Below are 18,877 nucleotides of genomic sequence, written 5' to 3' on the forward strand. Positions count from 1 at the left end.
GAGTATTGATCCACCTCCTAGTCTTTATCTGTGTGGATCCAAGCATTAGTTCACCTCTGCCGAACAGAATTGCATCAGAGAAACATCCATTCGATCCATTCTCTATGTGTCAATGAAAATGTACATTACAAACAGACGATTACAATGAATTACAAAGAACATAGAACTCAGCAACAGATAATCTGGCCCCACTAATAAGTTTGTGTTTAGATTTTGTCTGAGACACGTTCCACTCCAACTATCTCCTCTCAGCCTTTCAATTTACCTTTTTAATCCTCCTTCTCTCATCTATTCCATTAGTTTACTTTCAAAAGCTATTGTTCAGCCCCTTCTTGCAACTATTCCAGCAGTTCTCAGAGAAAATAAATGGTTCCTTCCTTTCCGGTTGGAGTTATTATTTACAATCATATAGCCCTAAGCCTTTGATTCTCCCACATATGGAACCGTTGGCATCACATTTCCCCTATCCCATTAATAAAAGCAGTTATTTTCTAAAATAAATCCTCAAAGAAGCTCCAATCTTTCACCTGAACAGCAAACTCTCAATTGTAATGTCATCCTTGAAAATACTTTTTCATATTTTCGCAAAATCTTCTTTGTCCTTTATGCAGTACATAGATCAGAACTATACAAATTGAAAGAAAACTTTTCCGGATTCTTAACTTTCTTACAATTTGTAATTTTCCTACCAAAGGATATCATCGCATATTATTATTTCACTGGTCAGATAGATTGTCTTCTTGTAGTTTTAAAAATATTTTTATTCAAGCAACATTTTACAATATTACAAAATAACCCTAACACAACATGACATATCCCAACCAAGTAGAACACCAATGCTACCTCCCCTCAATCCCCCAGGGTCCTCCCCACAAAGAAGACCCGAATGAACGAGCCATCCGCACCAACCCTCCTGCCCCCCGCCCCCGCTAATAGCCGAAGGTAATCAGCTCCCTGGAAAGGCAATGAATGGCTGCCACCTGGAGTAAAAGTCCTGCACTGACCCCCTCATCATAAACTTGATCTTCTCCGGATACAGGAATTCCATTAAGTCCCCTCAGCAGGCAGAAGCCTTAGGTGGCGCTGGAGACCTCCATCCAAGCAGGATATGCCTCCAGGCTATTAGCGAGGCGAAGGCCTACGTCACTGTTTGCAGCAACAGCGAAGCCGACACTTAAAATGGTCAGCAATGGGCATGACTCCATCTTAACACCCAGAGTCTGCATCGATCCTCTGAAAGAGCACACCATTTAGTACCACTTTTAATAATAATCAGCTTTATTGTCACAAGTAGGCTTACATTAACACTGCAATGAAGTTACTTTGAAAAGCCCCTAGTTGTTATATTCCACTGCCTGGCCGGGAGAGGGAGAATTCAGGATGTCGAATTCACCTAATAAGCACGTCTTTCGGGACATGTGGGAGGAAACCGGAGCATCTGGAGGAAACCCACGCAAACACAGGGAGAATGTGCAGACTCCGCACAGACAGTGACCCAAGCTGGGAATCGAACCTCGGACTGTGGCGCTGTGAAGCAACAGTGCTAACCACTGTGCTACTATGCCACCCTATCCCCATAAACTTCCCACCCTATCCCCATAAACTCACATATTGCTCATGACCAATCCACCTAGCCTGCACATCTTTGGACTGTGGGAGGAAACCGGAGCACTTGGAGGAAATCCACACAGACAGGTAAAACATGTAATCTCATGTAGGGATGGGTTTATTTATCATTTATGTGCTTCCGCTCTGACCCCGATTTCAATTGAGATGCCAAACACTTTTATGTCCCCAATGGTGGATTATTTACCCCAAACACCTTGAGCTGCAGAAAGTCCCCTATCAATGACTAGAGGACACCAATGCGCAGGTGCTGAAACGGTGTGTGCTCTGAGCATGCTCAATGTTAGTGATGGTGATGGACTGTGGAGGAGTGGACGGTGCGGGAGGCGGGAGCGGAATGTGAACACAGGGTAGGAATGGAAACCGCCGGTGGCCTGAAAACTTTATAAACTTCTGGGGTAGGTCTGAGGCCCCAAATAAGAGGCCTCAGGCCCTGTGTTGACCCCGCGGTGACAGACCCCGGGGAGCGGATGGCTGGCCGCCATCTTGCCTGTGGGAATCAGTGCGAATCAGGGAGGCGGGGCTTACCTCTGACTGACAGGTCGGGGTTACCCAGGCAACCAGTCGCCATTCTGGGAGAGGAAAGCTGGGCCGATTCTGAGAAGAAGGACATATGGGTGGCCATCTTGGTGAGGGAAGAGGGAGTGCGCGCGGTTTCAGAGTCCCAGTCAAACTGGAATTCTGGATGATTTGAAGAAATGGATCCACTCAGTCTGCAGCTTCCTCTGAAAACCTGAGATCGGGTGTAATGCCTGTTCTTGTCAGCTTCGATCTGGTATATGTCTCTTGCGGGGACCATGAATTGGATTCAGTTTGAAATGTTTTTTTGGAGCAGGCAAAGAGATGGATTCGGGGTTTGCCTCTGTCCACGCTGCTTTGTAACTCTGAGAATTGAAAGTCAGTGGCTCCATGGAATTTGTTCCAATTTAGATGTGCAGATTATGTGGGATTATGAGTAGGGCAGGGTAATGGGTTTAGGTAGGGTGCTCTTTCAGAAGATCTGTGCAGACTCGATGGGCCGAATGGCCCCTTCGGCACTGAAGAGATTCTGTGGAAAACATTGGTCACTTTGTAGCCATGTCTTCACATTAGTTATTTAATTAAACCTATTCATTTATATCTGTGCTGTGTTTCATCTTGTTTATTGCCAATGCTTCAAACATTTAGATCTGGGGCGTTTAGCTTTGATATTTTTCTCAGTATTACTGACATCACCTTTGGCCTAATGCTCCATTCCCATTGTTGCCCTCATGGTCTCTTCCTGACCCACTTTGTTTATTTTCACACAAAGTGCTCTCAGCATTAACTCCCTTGATGCTTTTCTCAATCCTCCCGTGCCTCCTTGGGGACATTATGGGCAACATGTTTTTAAGCAGCTTCATCCACTCCCAGACTGCCGGTGATATTTACAACCTACGGTCTGTGGGCTGTGTGTATATTCAGTGTGAGAGGTTGCAGCCCCAGTATAGATACCTGAAGTGGCTGCTCCTCACTATCTGATCACTGCAGGCTCCTAATCTTTGGCTCTCAATGTGGAGGGAGACTGAGATAAGTTTGAGGATCATCTCCTGAGCCTGTTCCTGGGTCTGGTTCAAACTGGAATTGGCAGATCCAGGATGGGTGGTAGCCATGGCAGGGGTTGGATGAATCACTCCAGTTTCTGCTGCTCCTTTGTGGCTGGGTCTGTGTTTGGGAGGCTCTGGAGACGGAGGATGTGGTGTTCACCAGTACAGTTGTTATGTTCCATGGCCATTGGGCACCTCGGGGTATAGAGGGTCTCATGGACACCGCAAATCACATTTAGATTAAAGTTCCCTTTGCTTCTGTTCTGAATTTGTTGCTGAGTTTTGCACCGTTTTGTTTGATTTAACCACAATTTTGGAGAAACAATAGGGTATAGAGGGTCTCGTGGAAATGAAATGAAAATGAAAATCACTTATTGTCACAAGTAGGCTTCAAATGAAGTTACTGTGAAAAGCCCCTAGTCGCATTCCGGCGCCTGTTCGGGGAGGCTGTTACGGGAATTGAACCGTGCTGCTGGCCTGCCTTGGTCTGCTTTCAAAGCCAGCGATTTAGCCCTGTGCTAAACAGCCCCTTTCCCGGACACCGGGGATCACAAAAAGATTAAAGTTCCCTTTGCTTCTGTTCTGAATTTGTTGCTGAGTTTTGCACCGTTTTGTTTGATTTAACCACAATTTTGGAGAAACAATAGAACAATGTTCCATAGAAACGAGAATTGTCTGTTCTGAATTTCTATCCTGTACTGACATTGATAACATCTGTAAACTTCCTTTCCAGGTTCTTGGAATGGAGTTCCAGACGGAAACTTAAACCAAAAACACATCAAGATCTGACATAGTCTCTCGATTCATCATAATCTGAATATCATCAGCTTTTGAATGTGGAAGGAGATGTTCTGTCTGTTCTATCTGAGAAAGGTTTTCCAACATCAGTGTGGCTGGAAAAGCCCTGAGACACCCATACCTGAGAGAGACTTTTCAGTGCAGTGATTGTGGAAAGAGCTTTAACCAGTTATACAGCCTGACACCATTCACAGCCTGGAGTAACCATACATGTGTTGTGTTTATGGACAAGGATTCAACTGATTATTCAACATGGAGCGACACAAGAAAACCCGCTCCATGAAGAAACTGTTGAAATGTTCGAATTGTAGGAAGGGATTCAAATCCCTCTCTCAGCTAAAAATTCATCGACGCACTCACACTGGGGAGAAACCATTCACCTGCTCTGTGTGTGGTAAAGGATTTGCTCGGGCATTTAATCTAGTGTCACACAAGCAGGTTCATAGTGAAGAGAGACCTTTTGAATGCTCTGACTGTGAGAAAAGCTTTAAGAGCAATGTGGGATTGATTCAACACCAGCAGGTCCACACCGATGAGAGACCTTTCGAATGTTGTGACTGTGAGAAAAGTTTTAAGAATTTTGGGGGTTTAATTCAACACCAGAAAGTTCATTCTGAGGACAGACCTTTTCAATGCTCTGTCTGCGAAAAGTATTTTAAGAGCTCTGGAGGTTTAGTTCAACATAAACAAGTTCACTCTGAGGAAAGACCATTTAAATGCATTGATTGTGGGAAGTGTTTTAAGAGCAACGAGGGTTTAATTCAACATGAACAAGTTCACTGAGGGGGAGACATTTTGTAAGATATATAGAAGCAGAATTAGGCCATTTGGCCCATCGAATCTGCTCTGCCATTCGATCATGGCTGATCTCATCCTGGCCTTAACTCCATCATCCTGCCCGTTCTCCATAACCCTTCTACCCATTGCCAATTAAAAATCTGTCCAACTCCTCCTTAAATGTACTTACTGTCCTAGCATCCACCGCACTCTGGGGTAGCGAATTCCACAGATTCACAGCCCTTTGGGAGAAGTAGTTTAGCCTGAACTCTGTTTTAAATTTTCTACCTTATCCCAAATCTATGACCTCTTATTCTAGAATGGCCCACAAGAGAAAGCATCCTCTCCGTCTACTTAATCCATACCTTTTATCATCTTGTATACCTCAATGTGATCTCCCCTCATTCCTCTAAACTGAGAGAGTTTAGGCCTAAACTGTTCAATCTCTCTTCATCTTAAGGATTTGCTCGGGCATTTAATCTAGTGTCACACAAGCAGGTTCATAATGATTTGACCGTGTGGGAAGGAAGTCGCCGCTTCACCTCATCTCAGTGAACACCAGCATATTCACATTGGGGAGAGGCCATTCACTGGCTCCTTGTGTGTGGAAGTGATTCACTCAGTCATCGCAGCTCAGTAAACAGCTACTTGTTAACACTGAGAAGGGACAGTGTAAATGCTGTGACTGTAGGAAGATATTAAAATCAGAGGGATTCTGCTGAGAGAGAAATCAGCTCATACTGGGGAGAGGCTATCAACATCTTGGTTTACCATTGACCAGAAACTGAACTGGCCTAAACATACAAAACCCATGCGAAAAGACTAGTGGGAGGCTAGGAATCCTATTGCCAGGAACATACCTCCTAACTCCTCGAAGCCTGTCCACCATCTAAAAGGAACTGGTCAGGAGTGTGATGGAATACTCTCCCCTGGCTGGATGAGTTCAGTTCCAACAACACTCAAGACATTTGATACCATCCAGGACAAAACAGCCCACTTGATTTCACCTCATCCACAAACATTCACTCCTTCCACCTCTGACACAGTTGCAGCCTTGAATACTATCTACAAAATGCACTGAAGGAAGTCAGTCAGGTTCCTTTGGCAACACTTTCCAAACCCACAGCTACTTCTATCTAGACGGAAAAGGGCAGCAGACAGATGGGAATGCCACCACCTGGAAGTTCCCCTCCAAGCCACTCGCCATTCTGACTTGGAAATATATCACCTTTCCTTCACTGTCACTCGGTCCAATATCTTGGACCTCCCTTCCTACCAGCACAGAGGGTGTCCCGTACCTAAACCACCTGGACTGCAGCGGTTCATGAAGGCAGCTCGCCATCACCTTCCTACGATAATTTGGAATCGTCAATAAATGCTGGCCTAGCCAACGAACCCCACATCCATTGAATGGATTAAAAAAGGTTGTTCAACTGCTGTGTGTGGGGCAAGGGATTCACTTGGTTAAGCCTGCATTTCACATCAACTTGTTCTCACTGATAAACAGAGATTAAATGTTCTGACTGATATTTTGAGACACCAGCACACTTGTACTGGATAAAGGCTGTTCATCTGTGTGTGTGTGTGTAGGCGGGGAAGGAATTTGCTCAGTCATTGCAACCCAGTAAACCAGCTGGTTCATGTTGATAGACTTTAAATGGTTGAATTATGAGAAGAACTTTCAAAGTACAAGTAATCTGCTGAGTAACCAGTGTACCCACACTGTGTGGAAAGTGATTTAACCTAACATTTATCCTGCTGAGACACCAGTGAATTTACAAGTGACTGCACCTTTTTATTGTGCTGGTTTTGCTGCTGTTAATCACACACACGACTGAACCATGTTCATTCCGATGGTTGATAACATCAGTTTGAGTCCAAGAGGAAACTGATTGATGTCCTGTTACTGACTTTCATTTTTGGGTCTTTTCTCCTTTGTATTTATATGGAGCCTTTCACAACTTCAGAATGTCCCAAAGTGTTTCACAGCCAATGAGGCTCTTTTGAAGTGTGGTCCCTGTTGTAATGTAGGAAATGCAGTCGTCAAATTGTGCAGCAAATTCTCACTAATAGAAATGTGATTGTGACCAGAGAATCTGTTCAGTGATGTTTGTTGAGGGATAAATATTAAGCCGGACAGCAGGGAGAACTCCCCTGCTCTTTACAATAACCTCATGGAAACTTTTACAACCAACTGAGGGGCAGATGCCTATAGTTGAAGATCCCATCTGGGAGATAGGACCTGTGACAGTGCAGGGCTCCCTCAGTACTGCATCAAAATAAAATCCTGAATTTTACACTCATGTTTCTGGATATGGATTTGAACCCACAGCCTCCAGACAGAGATAGGAATGTGACCAGTGAGCCACAACTAACACCTCATCATTACTCTGGACTATTTCAGTCCACAGTTAGACAAGTGTAAAATTTTATTGCCAGTATCACAGAGGTTCAAATTCATCGGTAATTGAAAGAATTTTATTAAGAAGCTGCAGTTTTGATATCAGACATCAGCTAAACAGGGGAAAAGACATACGGCTGGGAACGGCTGTACACAGTTCACTGGTCCCTGGTTAGACAAATGGAGGGAGGGGGTGATGATCTCTTTGAATGGAGTTGCCAGTCTCAGAATGGCTTAGTGGTTCCGGAGCCAGGGGATGCTGATCTCCCTGGATGGAGGTGACCGTCTCCTTGGAATGGTTTACTGGTTCCGGAGCCAGGGGATGCTGATCTCCCTGGATGGAGGTAACCATCTAATTGGAATGGTTTAATGGTTCCGGAAACAGGGGATGCTGATCTGCTCCCTGTTCTGCCCATTTGTTTTGAATTGATGATCCCTTATTTTTCAACAGTGATCCTAGTTCTAGATTTTCCCTCAAGAGGAAACATTTCCTCTCCATCCACTCTGTCAAGACCCCTCAGGATCTTGTATGTTTCAATTAAGTGGCTTCTTATTCTTCTGAACTACAGCAGATGAAGTCGAGCCTGTCTAACCTTTCCTCATAAGGCATCCTGCCATGACTCGGTATTAGATTAGTATTGGAATGTGGGTGCAAACCGGAGCACCCGAAGGATACCTATGCAGGATGGGGAGAATGGAAACTCCACACAGTCACCCAAGGCACTGTGAGCGAGCAGTGATAACCACTATGCCATCGTGCTGCCCCCCCTCCCCTCCCCTCTCCTCTCAACACTCACTCGCCCTCTCATACACTTACCCCTCCTTCTCATGCTCTGAGGCCTGCTTCAGTACCTGCTTTTAGGTGCGTTCTGCCCCACTCGCACCAGAACACACTCTGGCCACTGTTCCAAGGTCCAGTCTGGTACCCAGCGCAACCTCTCTGAGGCCCAATTCCCTGCCCCTGTGCTCCGTCTCGCACACTGAGTTGCCTTCTGAGGCGCACTCTTCCCATTGCCCTGCTGTCCATGCTCGCCCAATCACAGGTTGCCTTCTCCAGAAGCCAGCTGCTAATTGGTAAACTGCAGCATTTTTCAAATTTTGAAAATATGTCTCTCTTACCATGGACCCTCTGGGAGTCTCCCAGAGATCCCTTGGGTCCCGTGGACTCCAGTTTGTGAGCCGCTGCCCTACACTGTGACGTTTATCTCTACTCTTTCCTGTTACCCTCCCACCATGACACATTTATACTTATTTTCTTTCTTGTTAACTATCCAATCTTCTTTTCATTACAATATTACCGACTCTCCTGTCACCTATCCAATCTCCTGTGCATGTCAATTCTTTACCCCACACCCTGACCCATTTATACCTATTCTGTTTCCTAATAACTCTTTTCACTGATAATGTTTTAACCCCCCCCCCCCCCCCCCACCCCCCGCATGATTCATTTATACCTACTCTCCGTTTCCTGTTAAATCCAATTTCTGATCCATGACAATATTTTATCCCCTGCATCATGAGGGGCTGATTCAGGATGTCCCTCAGTCTGCTCATGCGCGCTGCCGCACATACCTGGGCTTGACTCCGGAACAAGAGTCGGCAGCTGCCGCCCATCAGATCTTGGACCGAGAGCTCTTTATTCGGGGTTGAGGTCTTGACAGGACATTTAGGAAAAGTCTGACAGCCCCACCCGCCAACTCCCTGCCGACCTCCTGGGCAGCCTCCGGAGGCCAGCTTCATGTCTGCACTGCGCATGCTCCAGCTCACAATGCCCGAGTGATTGACGTCCATTACTGGCCAATAGGGGTTGTGGCCAGGACTGGAGGACCAAGAGCTGCCGGTCCTCCAACCAATCTGAGTGAATGAAGGGCGGGGCTGGGTCCAGATCTCTGCACTGCCTGAAACTGCATCATTTTCAAAGCTGATTTCAGTCAAACGCCAAGAGAAAACTGGACCTTTCTGTTTGTGGCTTTTAAAAGATAAAACCCGGGTTCAATTCCGGTGACTGTGTTTAGTTTGCACTTAATTTGCACAGTTAGGTGGGCTGGCCATTCTCAAAAATGCCCCTTAATGTCCAGAGATGTGCAAGTTAGATTGGGTTACGGAGATAGGGCAGGGAGTCGGTGAAGAGACGATGGGCCGAATTGCCTTCTTCTGCACCGTAGGAGTCCTGTGGAAGTCAACATTTCCTCGTGGATTAAATAATGGACAAAATGAAGAGTGACTTAAATAAGGGAATGTGTCCGTTAGAACAAGAGAGTCCCTGGTTTCAACAAAAGAGCTGTAGCAGAGCTAAACCTCACGCACTCCAGTAGGAAGTGCTGGAGCCTAATCTGTTGCCGAGGGGCAGTATAAAAACTCATTTAAAGTCGCCCCTCAATTACTTTCAACCATGTTTCCAGCCACCTACTTGCCATAGCAAAGGCATCCCTGGTCAAAAACACCAAAAGTAACATACAGGGTGAACTGAGACACCATCAGCAACACATTAGCCCCGTCCTCTTTGAGTTTGAAGAACTAAACAAGGTGCCAAGGGGTTTGACGTATGGCAGATAGCAGGATGTGACGATATCGCACCAGAATTTATGACATACCTGAAGCCCAAAATTCTTGCCTGGCTGACCTGGTTTAACATGATGGTCATAAATTCCAACACCATTCCAAAGAAACGGCGGACAGTAAAAGTCACTAATTGAACCTTCCTGAACTATTCTCATACCCCAATGAATCCCATTGAACCCTGGGAGATATTGATCTCTGTCTTAATAGGAGCATAGGAACATAAGCACAAAGAAACAGGAGTAGACCTTTCAGCCCCTCGAGCCTGTCCCACTGTTTAATGAGATTGTGGCTGATTTGTGGCGTAACTCCACATAACTGCTTTTGGCCCATATACGTTGTGGGCTGGTTTAGCTCAGTGGGCTACGGTAGCTGGCTTGTAATGCAGAATCTAAGGCTAACAGCGTGGGTTCAATTCCTATACCAGCTTACCCAAACAGGTGCTGGAATGTGGCAACTAGGGGCTTTTCACAGCAACTTCATACTTGTGACAATAAAAGATTATTATTATCCTTATTGACAAAAATCTATCTATCTCATATTTAAAATTAATAACTGTTCTAGCTTCAATTGCTGTTGAGAGTTCCAAACCTTTACCACCCTTTGAGGAAGAAGTCCTTCCTAACATCTCTGCTGAATGGTCTAGCTCTAATTTTTTTGACTATGTCCCCCTAGTTTTACAACCCCTAACTAGTGGAAATAATTGATCTTTGTCAATCCAAATACTTCGCTCAGATCTTAAATACTTCGATCAGATCATCTTTACCTTCTAAATTCTAGTGAAGCCATGTCTCATTTTACTCTACTGTACGATGCTCATGGGTGACCTTGATCTTCAAATAGATTGGGCAAATCAAATTAGCCACAATGCTGTAGAGGAGGAATTCCTGGAGTGTATACGGGATGGTTTTCTTGACCAATATGTGGAGGAACCAACTAAAGAAAAGGCCATCTTAGACTGGGTACTGTGTAATGAGAATGGAATTATTGCCAATCTGGCTGTATGAGACCCCTTCGGATGAGCGACCATAACATGATAGAATTTTTTATCAAGATGGAGAGTGAAGGAATTGATTCAGAGTCTAGCGTGCTGAACCTTAATAAAGGGAACTATTAGGATATGAGGCGTGAGTTGGCCTTGATAGATTGAGGAGAGTTACTTAAAGGGATGACAGTGGATAGACAATGGCAAACATTCAAGGAACGCATGGAGGAACTACAGCAACTGTTCATTCCTGTCTGGCATAAAAGCAAAGGGGGTAAGAGGGCCAATCCATGGCTTACAAAGGAAATTAGAAATAGTATCCGATCCAAGGAAGAAGCATACAGATTGGCCAAGAAAAATAATAGGTCTGAGGATTGGGAGATGTTTAGAATTCAGCAAAGAAGGACGAAGGGATTGATTAACAAGGGGAAAGTACAGTAGGAAAGGAAGCTTGCAGGGAACATAAAGACTGTCCCTAAGAGTTTCTACAGATATGTGAAGAGAAAAAGATTGGTACAGAGAAACGTAGGCCCATTGCAGATAGAAACAGGGGAATGCATAATAAGGGAAAAATAAATGGCTGAGTAATTAAATACATACTTTGGTTCTGTCTTCACAAATGAGGACACAAATCAGATCCCAGAAATGTTGGAGAATGAAAGATTTAGTGAGAAGGAAGAATTGAGGGAGATCAACATTTGTAGAGAAATGGTGCTGGGGAAACGGATGGGATTGAAGCTGGATAAATCCCCAGGGGCTGAGAATCTGAATTCCAGAGTGCTTAAGGAGGTGGCTCTGGAAATAGTGGATGCATTGGTGGTCATCTTCTGGGATTCTATAGACTCTGGAACTGTCCCTGCAGATTGGAGGGTAGTTCACGTCACTCCGATATTCAAAAAGGGAGATAGAGAGAAAGCAGGGAATTATAGACCAGTAAGCCTAACATCGGTAGTGGGGGAAAAGCTTGAATCCATTATCAAGGACTTTATAGCGGAACATTTAGAAACAGTGGCAGGATCAGTCAGAGTCAGCATGGATTTATGAAGAGAAAATAATGCTTGACAAATCTGTTGGAATTATTTGAAGAGGTAACCAGTACAGTCGATAAGGGGGAGCCAGTCGATGTGGTATATTTGGACTTTCAGAAGGCGTTTGACAAAGTCCTGCATAAGAGATTATTGTGTAAAATGAAAGCTGATTTAGCACAGGGCTAAAGAGCTGGCTTTAAAAGCAGACCAAGCCAGGCCAGCAGCACGGTTCAATTCCCGTACCAGCCTCCCCGAACAGGCGCCGGAATGTGGCGACTAGGGGCTTTTCACAGTAACTTCATTTGAAGCCTACTTGTAACAATAAGCGATTTTCATTTCATTCCAAGTGCATGGGATTGGGGGAAATGTATTGAGGTGGGTAGAAAACTGGTTGGCAGAGAGGAAACAAAGAGTAGGGATTAATGGGTCCTTTTCAAATTGGCAGGAAATAACCAGTGGGGTACCACAGGGATCGGTGTTGGGACCCCAGCTATTCACAATGTATATTAATGATTTGGATGAGGGAACAAAACGTAACATCTCAAAGTTTGCAGATGATACCAAATTAGGTGGGAGGGTGAATTGTGACGAGGATGCAGGGATCCTACAGCAAGGTCTGGACAGGTTGGGCGAGTGGGCAAACCAATGTTAGATGCAGTATAATTTGGATAAGTGTGAGGTTATTCATTTTGGAAGCAAAAACAGGAAGGCCAATTACTACCTGAATGGTTGTAAATTGGGAGAGGGGAGTGTGCAGCGGGACCTGGGTGTCCTTGTGCACCATTCGCTGAAGGTAAGCATGCAGGTGCAGCAGGCGATAAAGAAGGCTATTGGTATGTTGGCCTTCATTGCAAGAGGTTTCGAGTATAGAAGCAGGGATGTGTTGCTGTGCCTTGGTGAGGCCACACTTGGAATATTGTGTGCAGTTTTGGTCTCCTTCTCTGAGGAAGGATGTTCTTGCTCTTATAGAACATAGAACATAGAACAATACAGCGCAGTACAGGCCCTTCGGCCCACGATGTTGCACCGAAACAAAAGCCATCTAACCTACACTATGCCATTATCATCCATATGTTTATCCAATAAACTTTTAAATGCCCTCAATGTTGGCGAGTTCACTACTGTAGCAGGTAGGGCATTCCACGGCCTCACTACTCTTTGCGTAAAGAACCTACCTCTGACCTCTGTCCTATATCTATTACTCCTCAGTTTAAAGTTATGTCCCCTCGTGCCAGCCATATCCATCCGCGGGAGAAGGCTCTCACTGTCCACCCTATCCAACCCCCTGATCATTTTGTATGCCTCTATTAAGTCTCCTCTTAACCTTCTTCTCTCCAACGAAAACAACCTCAAGTCCGTCAGCCTTTCCTCATAAGATTTTCCCTCCATACCAGGCAACATCCTGGTAAATCTCCTCTGCACCCGCTCCAAAGCATCCACGTCCTTCCTATAATGCGGTGACCAGAACTGTACGCAATACTCCAAATGCGGCTGGACCAGAGTTCTGTACAGCTGCAACATGACCTCCCGACTCCGGAACTCAATCCCTCTACCAATAAAGGCCAACACTCCATAGGCCTTCTTCACAACCCTATCAACCTGGGTGGCAACTTTCAGGGATCTATGTACATGGACACCTAGATCCCTCTGCTCAGCCACACTTTCAAGAACTTTACCATTAGCCAAATATTCCACATTCCTGTTATTCCTTCCAAAGTGAATCACCTCACACTTCTCTACATTAAACTCCATCTGCCACCTCTCAGCCCAGCTCTGCAGCTTATCTATATCCCTCTGTAACCTGCTACATCCTTCCACACTATCGACAACACCACCGACTTTAGTATCATCTGCAAATTTACTCACCCACCCTTCTGTGCCTTCCTCTAGGTCATTGATAAAAATGACAAACAGCAACGGCCCCAGAACAGATCCTTGTGGTACTCCACTTGTGACTGTACTCCATTCTGAACATTTCCCATCAACCACCACCCTCTGTCTTCTTTCAGCTAGCCAATTTCTGATCCACATCTCTAAATCACCCTTAATCCCCAGCCTCCGTATTTTTTGCAATAGCCTACCGTGGGGAACCTTATCAAACGCTTTGCTGAAATCCATATACACCACATCAACTGTTCTACCCTCGTCTACCTGTTCAGTCACCTTCTCAAAGAACTCAATAAGGTTTGTGAGGCATGACCTACCCTTCACAAAGCCATGCTGACTATCCCTGATCATATCATTCCTATCTAGATGATTATAAATCTTGTCCCTTATAATCCCCTCCAAGACTTTACCCACTACAGACGTGAGGCTCACCGGTCTATAGTTGCCGGGGTTGTCTCTGCTCCCCTTTTTGAACAAAGGGACCACATTTGCTGTCCTCCAGTCCTCTGGCACTATTCCTGTAGCCAATGATGACATAAAAATCAAAGCCAAAGGTCCAGCAATCTCTTCCCTGGCCTCCCATAGAATCCTAGGATAAATCCCATCAGGTCCCGGGGACTTATCTATTTTCAGCCTGTCCAGAATTGCCAACACCTCTTCCCTACGTACCTCAATGCCATCTATTCTATTAGCCTGGGGCTCAGCATTCTCCTCCACAACATTATCTTTTTCCTGAGTGAATACTGACGAAAAATATTCATTTAGTATCTCGCCTATCTCTTCAGACTCCACACACAATTTCCCATCCCTGTCCTTGACTGGTCCTACTCTTTCCCTAGTCATTCGCTTATTCCTGACATACCTATAGAAAGCTTTTGGGTTTTCCTTGATCCTTCCTGCCAAATACTTCTCATGTCCCCTCCTTGCTCGTCTTAGCTCTCTCTTTAGATCCTTCCTCGCTACCTTGTAACTATCCATCGCCCCAACCGAAACTTCACACTTCATCTTCACATAGGCCTCCTTCTTCCTCTTAACAAGAGATTCCACTTCCCTGGTAAACCACGGTTCCCTCGCTCGACGCCTTCCTCCCTGTCTGACCGGTACATACTTATCAAGAACACGCAGTAGCTGATCCTTGAACAAGCCCCACTTATCCAGTGTGCCCAACACTTGCAGCCTACTTCTCCACCTTATCCCCCCCCAAGTCACGTCTAATGGCATCATAATTGCCCTTCCCCCAGCTATAACTCTTGCCCTGCGGTGTATACTTATCCCTTTCCATCATTAACGTAAACGTCACCGAATTGTGGTCACTGTCCCCAAAGTGCTCTCCTACCTCCAAATCCAACACCTGGCCTGGTTCATTACCCAAAACCAAATCCAATGTGGCCTCGCCTCTTGTTGGCCTGTCAACATATTGTTCCATAGGAAACCCTCCTGCACACACTGTACAAAAAACGACCCATCTATTGTACTCGAACTATATCTTTTCCAGTCAATATTTGGAAAGTTAAAGTCTCCCATAATAACTACCCTGTTACTTTCGCTCATATCCAGAATCATCTTCGCCATCCTTTCCTCTACATCCCTAGAACTATTAGGAGGCCTATAAAAAACTCCCAACAGGGTGACCTCTCCTTTCCTGTTTCTAACTTCAGCCAATACTACCTCGGAAGAAGAGTCCCCATCTAGCATCCTCTCCGCCACCGTAATACTGCTCTTGACTAGCAGCGCCACACCTCCCCCTCTTTTGCCTCCTTCTCTGAGCTTACTAAAACACCTAAACCCCGGAACCTGCAACATCCATTCCTGTCCCTGCTCTATCCATGTCTCCGAAATGGCCACAACATCGAAGTCCCAGGTACCAACCCACGCTGCCAGTTCCCCTACCTTGTTTCGTATACTCCTGGCATTGAAGTAGACACACTTCAAACCACCTACCTGAACGCTGGCCCCCTCCTGCGACACCAAATCTGTGCTCTTGACCTCTATACTCTCATTCTCCCTTACCCTAAAACTACAATCCAGGTTCCCATGCCCCTGCTGCATTAGTTTAAACCCCCCCCAAAGAGCACTAACAAATCTCCCCCCCAGGATATTTGTGCCCCTCAGGTTCAGATGTAGACCATCCTGTCTGTAGAGGTCCCACCTTCCCCAGAAAGAGCCCCAGTTATCCAAAAATCTGAAACCCTCCCGCCTGCACCATCCCTGTAGCCACGTGTTTAAATGCTCTCTCTCCCTATTCCTCATCTCACTATCACGTGGCACGGGCAACAACCCAGAGATAACAACTCTGAGCTTCCATCCTAGCTCCCTGAAAGCCTGCCTGACATCCTTGTCCCCTTTCCTACCTATGTCGTTGGTGCCAATGTGGACCACGACTTGGGGCTGCTCCCCCTCCCCCCTAAGGACCCGGAAAACACGATCCGAGACATCACGTACCCTTGCACCTGGGAGGCAACATACCAAACGTGAGTCTCTCACGCTCCCACAAAATCTCCTATCTGTGCCCCTGACTATAGAGTCCCCAATTACTAATGCTCTGCTCCTCTCCCCCCTTCCCTTCTGAGCAACAGGGACAGACTCCGTGCCAGAGGCCCGTACCCCATGGCTTACCCCTGGTAAGTCCCCCCCCCCCACAAGTATCCAAAGCGGTATACTTGTTTCTCAGGGGAACGACCGCAGGGGATCCCTGCACTGACTGTTTTTTCCCAGTCCCTCTTACAGTTACCCACCTATCTCCAATCTTTGGTGTAACTAATTCCCTGAAGCTGCTATCTATGACCCCTTCTGCCTCCCGAATGATCCGAAGTTCTTCCAACTCCAGCTCCAGTTCCCTAACTCGGTCTTGGAGGAGCTGGAGATGGCAGCACTTCCTGCAGGTAAAATCAGCGGGACACTAACTGCATCCCTCACCTCAAACATCCTGCAGGAGGAACATTGTACTCCCTTCCCTGCCATTCCTCTAACTTTCTACCAAGATCTGGCTAACAACTAAATTAAATTTTTATAAAAAATAATAATAATATAATAAAAATATGGTACTTACCTCAGACCAATGGGTTTTATTATTAGGTTAGAGGAGGAGGGCGGGTGGAATTTATTGGTGAGGGTCTTCCCAGACGTCCGCGGGTCGACTTCCTGATCCCGCCTAAAAAACTAATTTAAAGAAAAGAGAAAAAGTCTCAGCTCCTGCTGAAACTGACTCACCAGCCAGCTCCACTCCCGCCGAAATCGACTGACCTGCCCCTGCAAAGAGAAGTGCTTTTAAAGGTTGACTTACCTCCCAGCACCCTCCTTCCGCAATGCTCCCGCTGAAACTGACTAACCAGCTGCTCTCACGCCGCCGAAATCGACTGGCCTGCCCCTGCAAAGAGAAGTGCTTTTAAAGGTTGACTTACCTCCCAGCACCCTCCTTCCGCAATGCTCCCGCTGAAACTGACTAACCAGCTGCTCTCACGCCGCCGAAATCGACTGGCCTGCCCCTGCAAAGAGAAGTGCTTTTAAAGGTTCACTTACCTCCCAGCACCCTCCTTCCGCAATGCTCCCGCTGAAACTGACTAACCAGCTGCTCTCACGCCGCCGAAATCGACTGGCCTGCCCCTGCAAAGAGAAGTGCTTTTAAAGGTTGACTTACCTCCCAGCACCCTCCTTCCGCAATGCTCCCGCTGAAACTGACTAACCAGCTGCTCTCACGCCGCCGAAATCGACTGGCCTGCCCCTGCAAAGAGAAGTGCTTTTAAAGGTTCACTTACCTCCCAGCACCCTCCTTCCGCAATGCTCCCGCTGAAACTGACTAACCAGCTGCTCTCACGCCGCCGAAATCGACTGGCCTGCCCCTGCAAAGAGAAGTGCTTTTAAAGGTTGACTTACCTCCCAGCACCCTCCTTCCGCAATGCTCCCGCTGAAACTGACTAACCAGCTGCTCTCACGCCGCCGAAATCGACTAAGGGAGTGCAGCAAAGGTTTACCAGACTGATTCCAGGGATGGCGGGACTGTCATATGAGGAGAGATTGACTAGGTTGGAATTGTTCTCGCTGGAGTTCAGAAGAATGAGGGGGGATCTCATAGAGACTTATAAAATTCTAACAGGAGTAGACAGGGAAGATGTTGCCAATGATAGGTGTGTCCAGAACCAGGGGTCACAGTCTGAGGATTCAGGGTAAACCATTTCGGATAGAGATAAGGAGACACTTCTTCACAGAAAGAGTGGTGAGCCTGTGGAATTCATTACCACAGGAAGTAGTTGATGCTAAATCATTGAATATATTCAAGAGGCGGCTGTATATAGCACTTGGGGAGAATGGGATCAAAGGCTATGGGGAGAAAGCAGGATTAGGCTATTGAGTTGGATGATCATCCATGATTGCGATGAATGGCAGAGCAGGCTTGAAGGGCCAAAGGCCTCCTCCTGCTCCTATCTTCTATGTATCTATGTATCTTTGTAATTTTGTAATCTCTCCTGGTAACTTAGCCCCTGTATTCCAGGTATTATTTTAGTAAATCTACATTGCACTCCCTCCAAAGTCCAATATAGTCTTCCTAGGTTGTGGTGCCTAGAACTGCTCACAGTGACTCCAAGTGGAGTCTGACCAGGGTTTTGTATAGCTGAAGGATAACGTCTATGTCTTTCTACTCCAATCCTCTAGATGTAAAGGTTTGCATTCCACTAGCCTTTTTGATTATTTTTGAAACTTGTTCGTGGAATTTTGAGGATCTAGGCACCTGAGCTCCCAAGTCTCTTTGGACATCCACTGTACCTAACCTCTTTCCATTGAGAAAGTACTCTCGTCTATCCTTTTTAGGTTCCAAATGGAGAACCTCACACTTGCTTACATTGCATTCCATCTGGCACAAATGTTACCTATTCGCCTAGTCTGTCAATATCTCCTTGCAATGTTTTGCTATCATCGCGGCTGTCTACAATGCCACCTAACTTTATATCATCAGCAAATCTAGATTTATGACTTTCTGTGCCATCAACCAAGGCATTAATTTAATTTAAAAAAAAACTAAATTTAATGAACCCAATTATTTTTTTCTAATTAAGGGGCAATTTAGCATGCACATCTTTTAGGTTGTGGAGGTGAGACTCTTGCAGACATGGGGAGAATGTGCAAACTCCACATGGACAGTGACCAGGGACGGGGATTGAACCCGGGTCCAGTGGTGCCGGCACCACTGTGTTGCTCTTCCAAGTCATTAATAATTAATGTGAATAATTGAGGCCCCAACACAGATCCCTGTGGT

At 45.9% G+C, this 18,877-nt stretch overlaps 2 long non-coding RNA genes across 2 annotated transcripts; one reads left to right on the plus strand and one right to left on the minus strand.

Annotated features, from left to right (window-relative positions):
• The first annotated feature begins 1,901 nt into the window (after window positions 1-1,901).
• Window positions 1,902-6,861, plus strand: LOC140410254 (uncharacterized). The gene is made up of 2 exons (XR_011940595.1): window positions 1,902-1,976; window positions 3,925-6,861. It is a non-coding gene; the product is annotated as an uncharacterized lncRNA (long non-coding RNA).
• LOC140410255 (uncharacterized) lies at window positions 6,537-8,889 on the minus strand. The gene is made up of 2 exons (XR_011940596.1): window positions 8,740-8,889; window positions 6,537-6,783 (listed from the first exon to the last, which is right to left on the minus strand). It is a non-coding gene; the product is annotated as an uncharacterized lncRNA (long non-coding RNA).
• Window positions 8,890-18,877: the final 9,988 nt, after the last annotated feature.

This window comes from Scyliorhinus torazame, chromosome 4, assembly GCF_047496885.1.
Source record: "Scyliorhinus torazame isolate Kashiwa2021f chromosome 4, sScyTor2.1, whole genome shotgun sequence".
Lineage (NCBI taxonomy): Eukaryota > Metazoa > Chordata > Chondrichthyes > Carcharhiniformes > Scyliorhinidae > Scyliorhinus > Scyliorhinus torazame.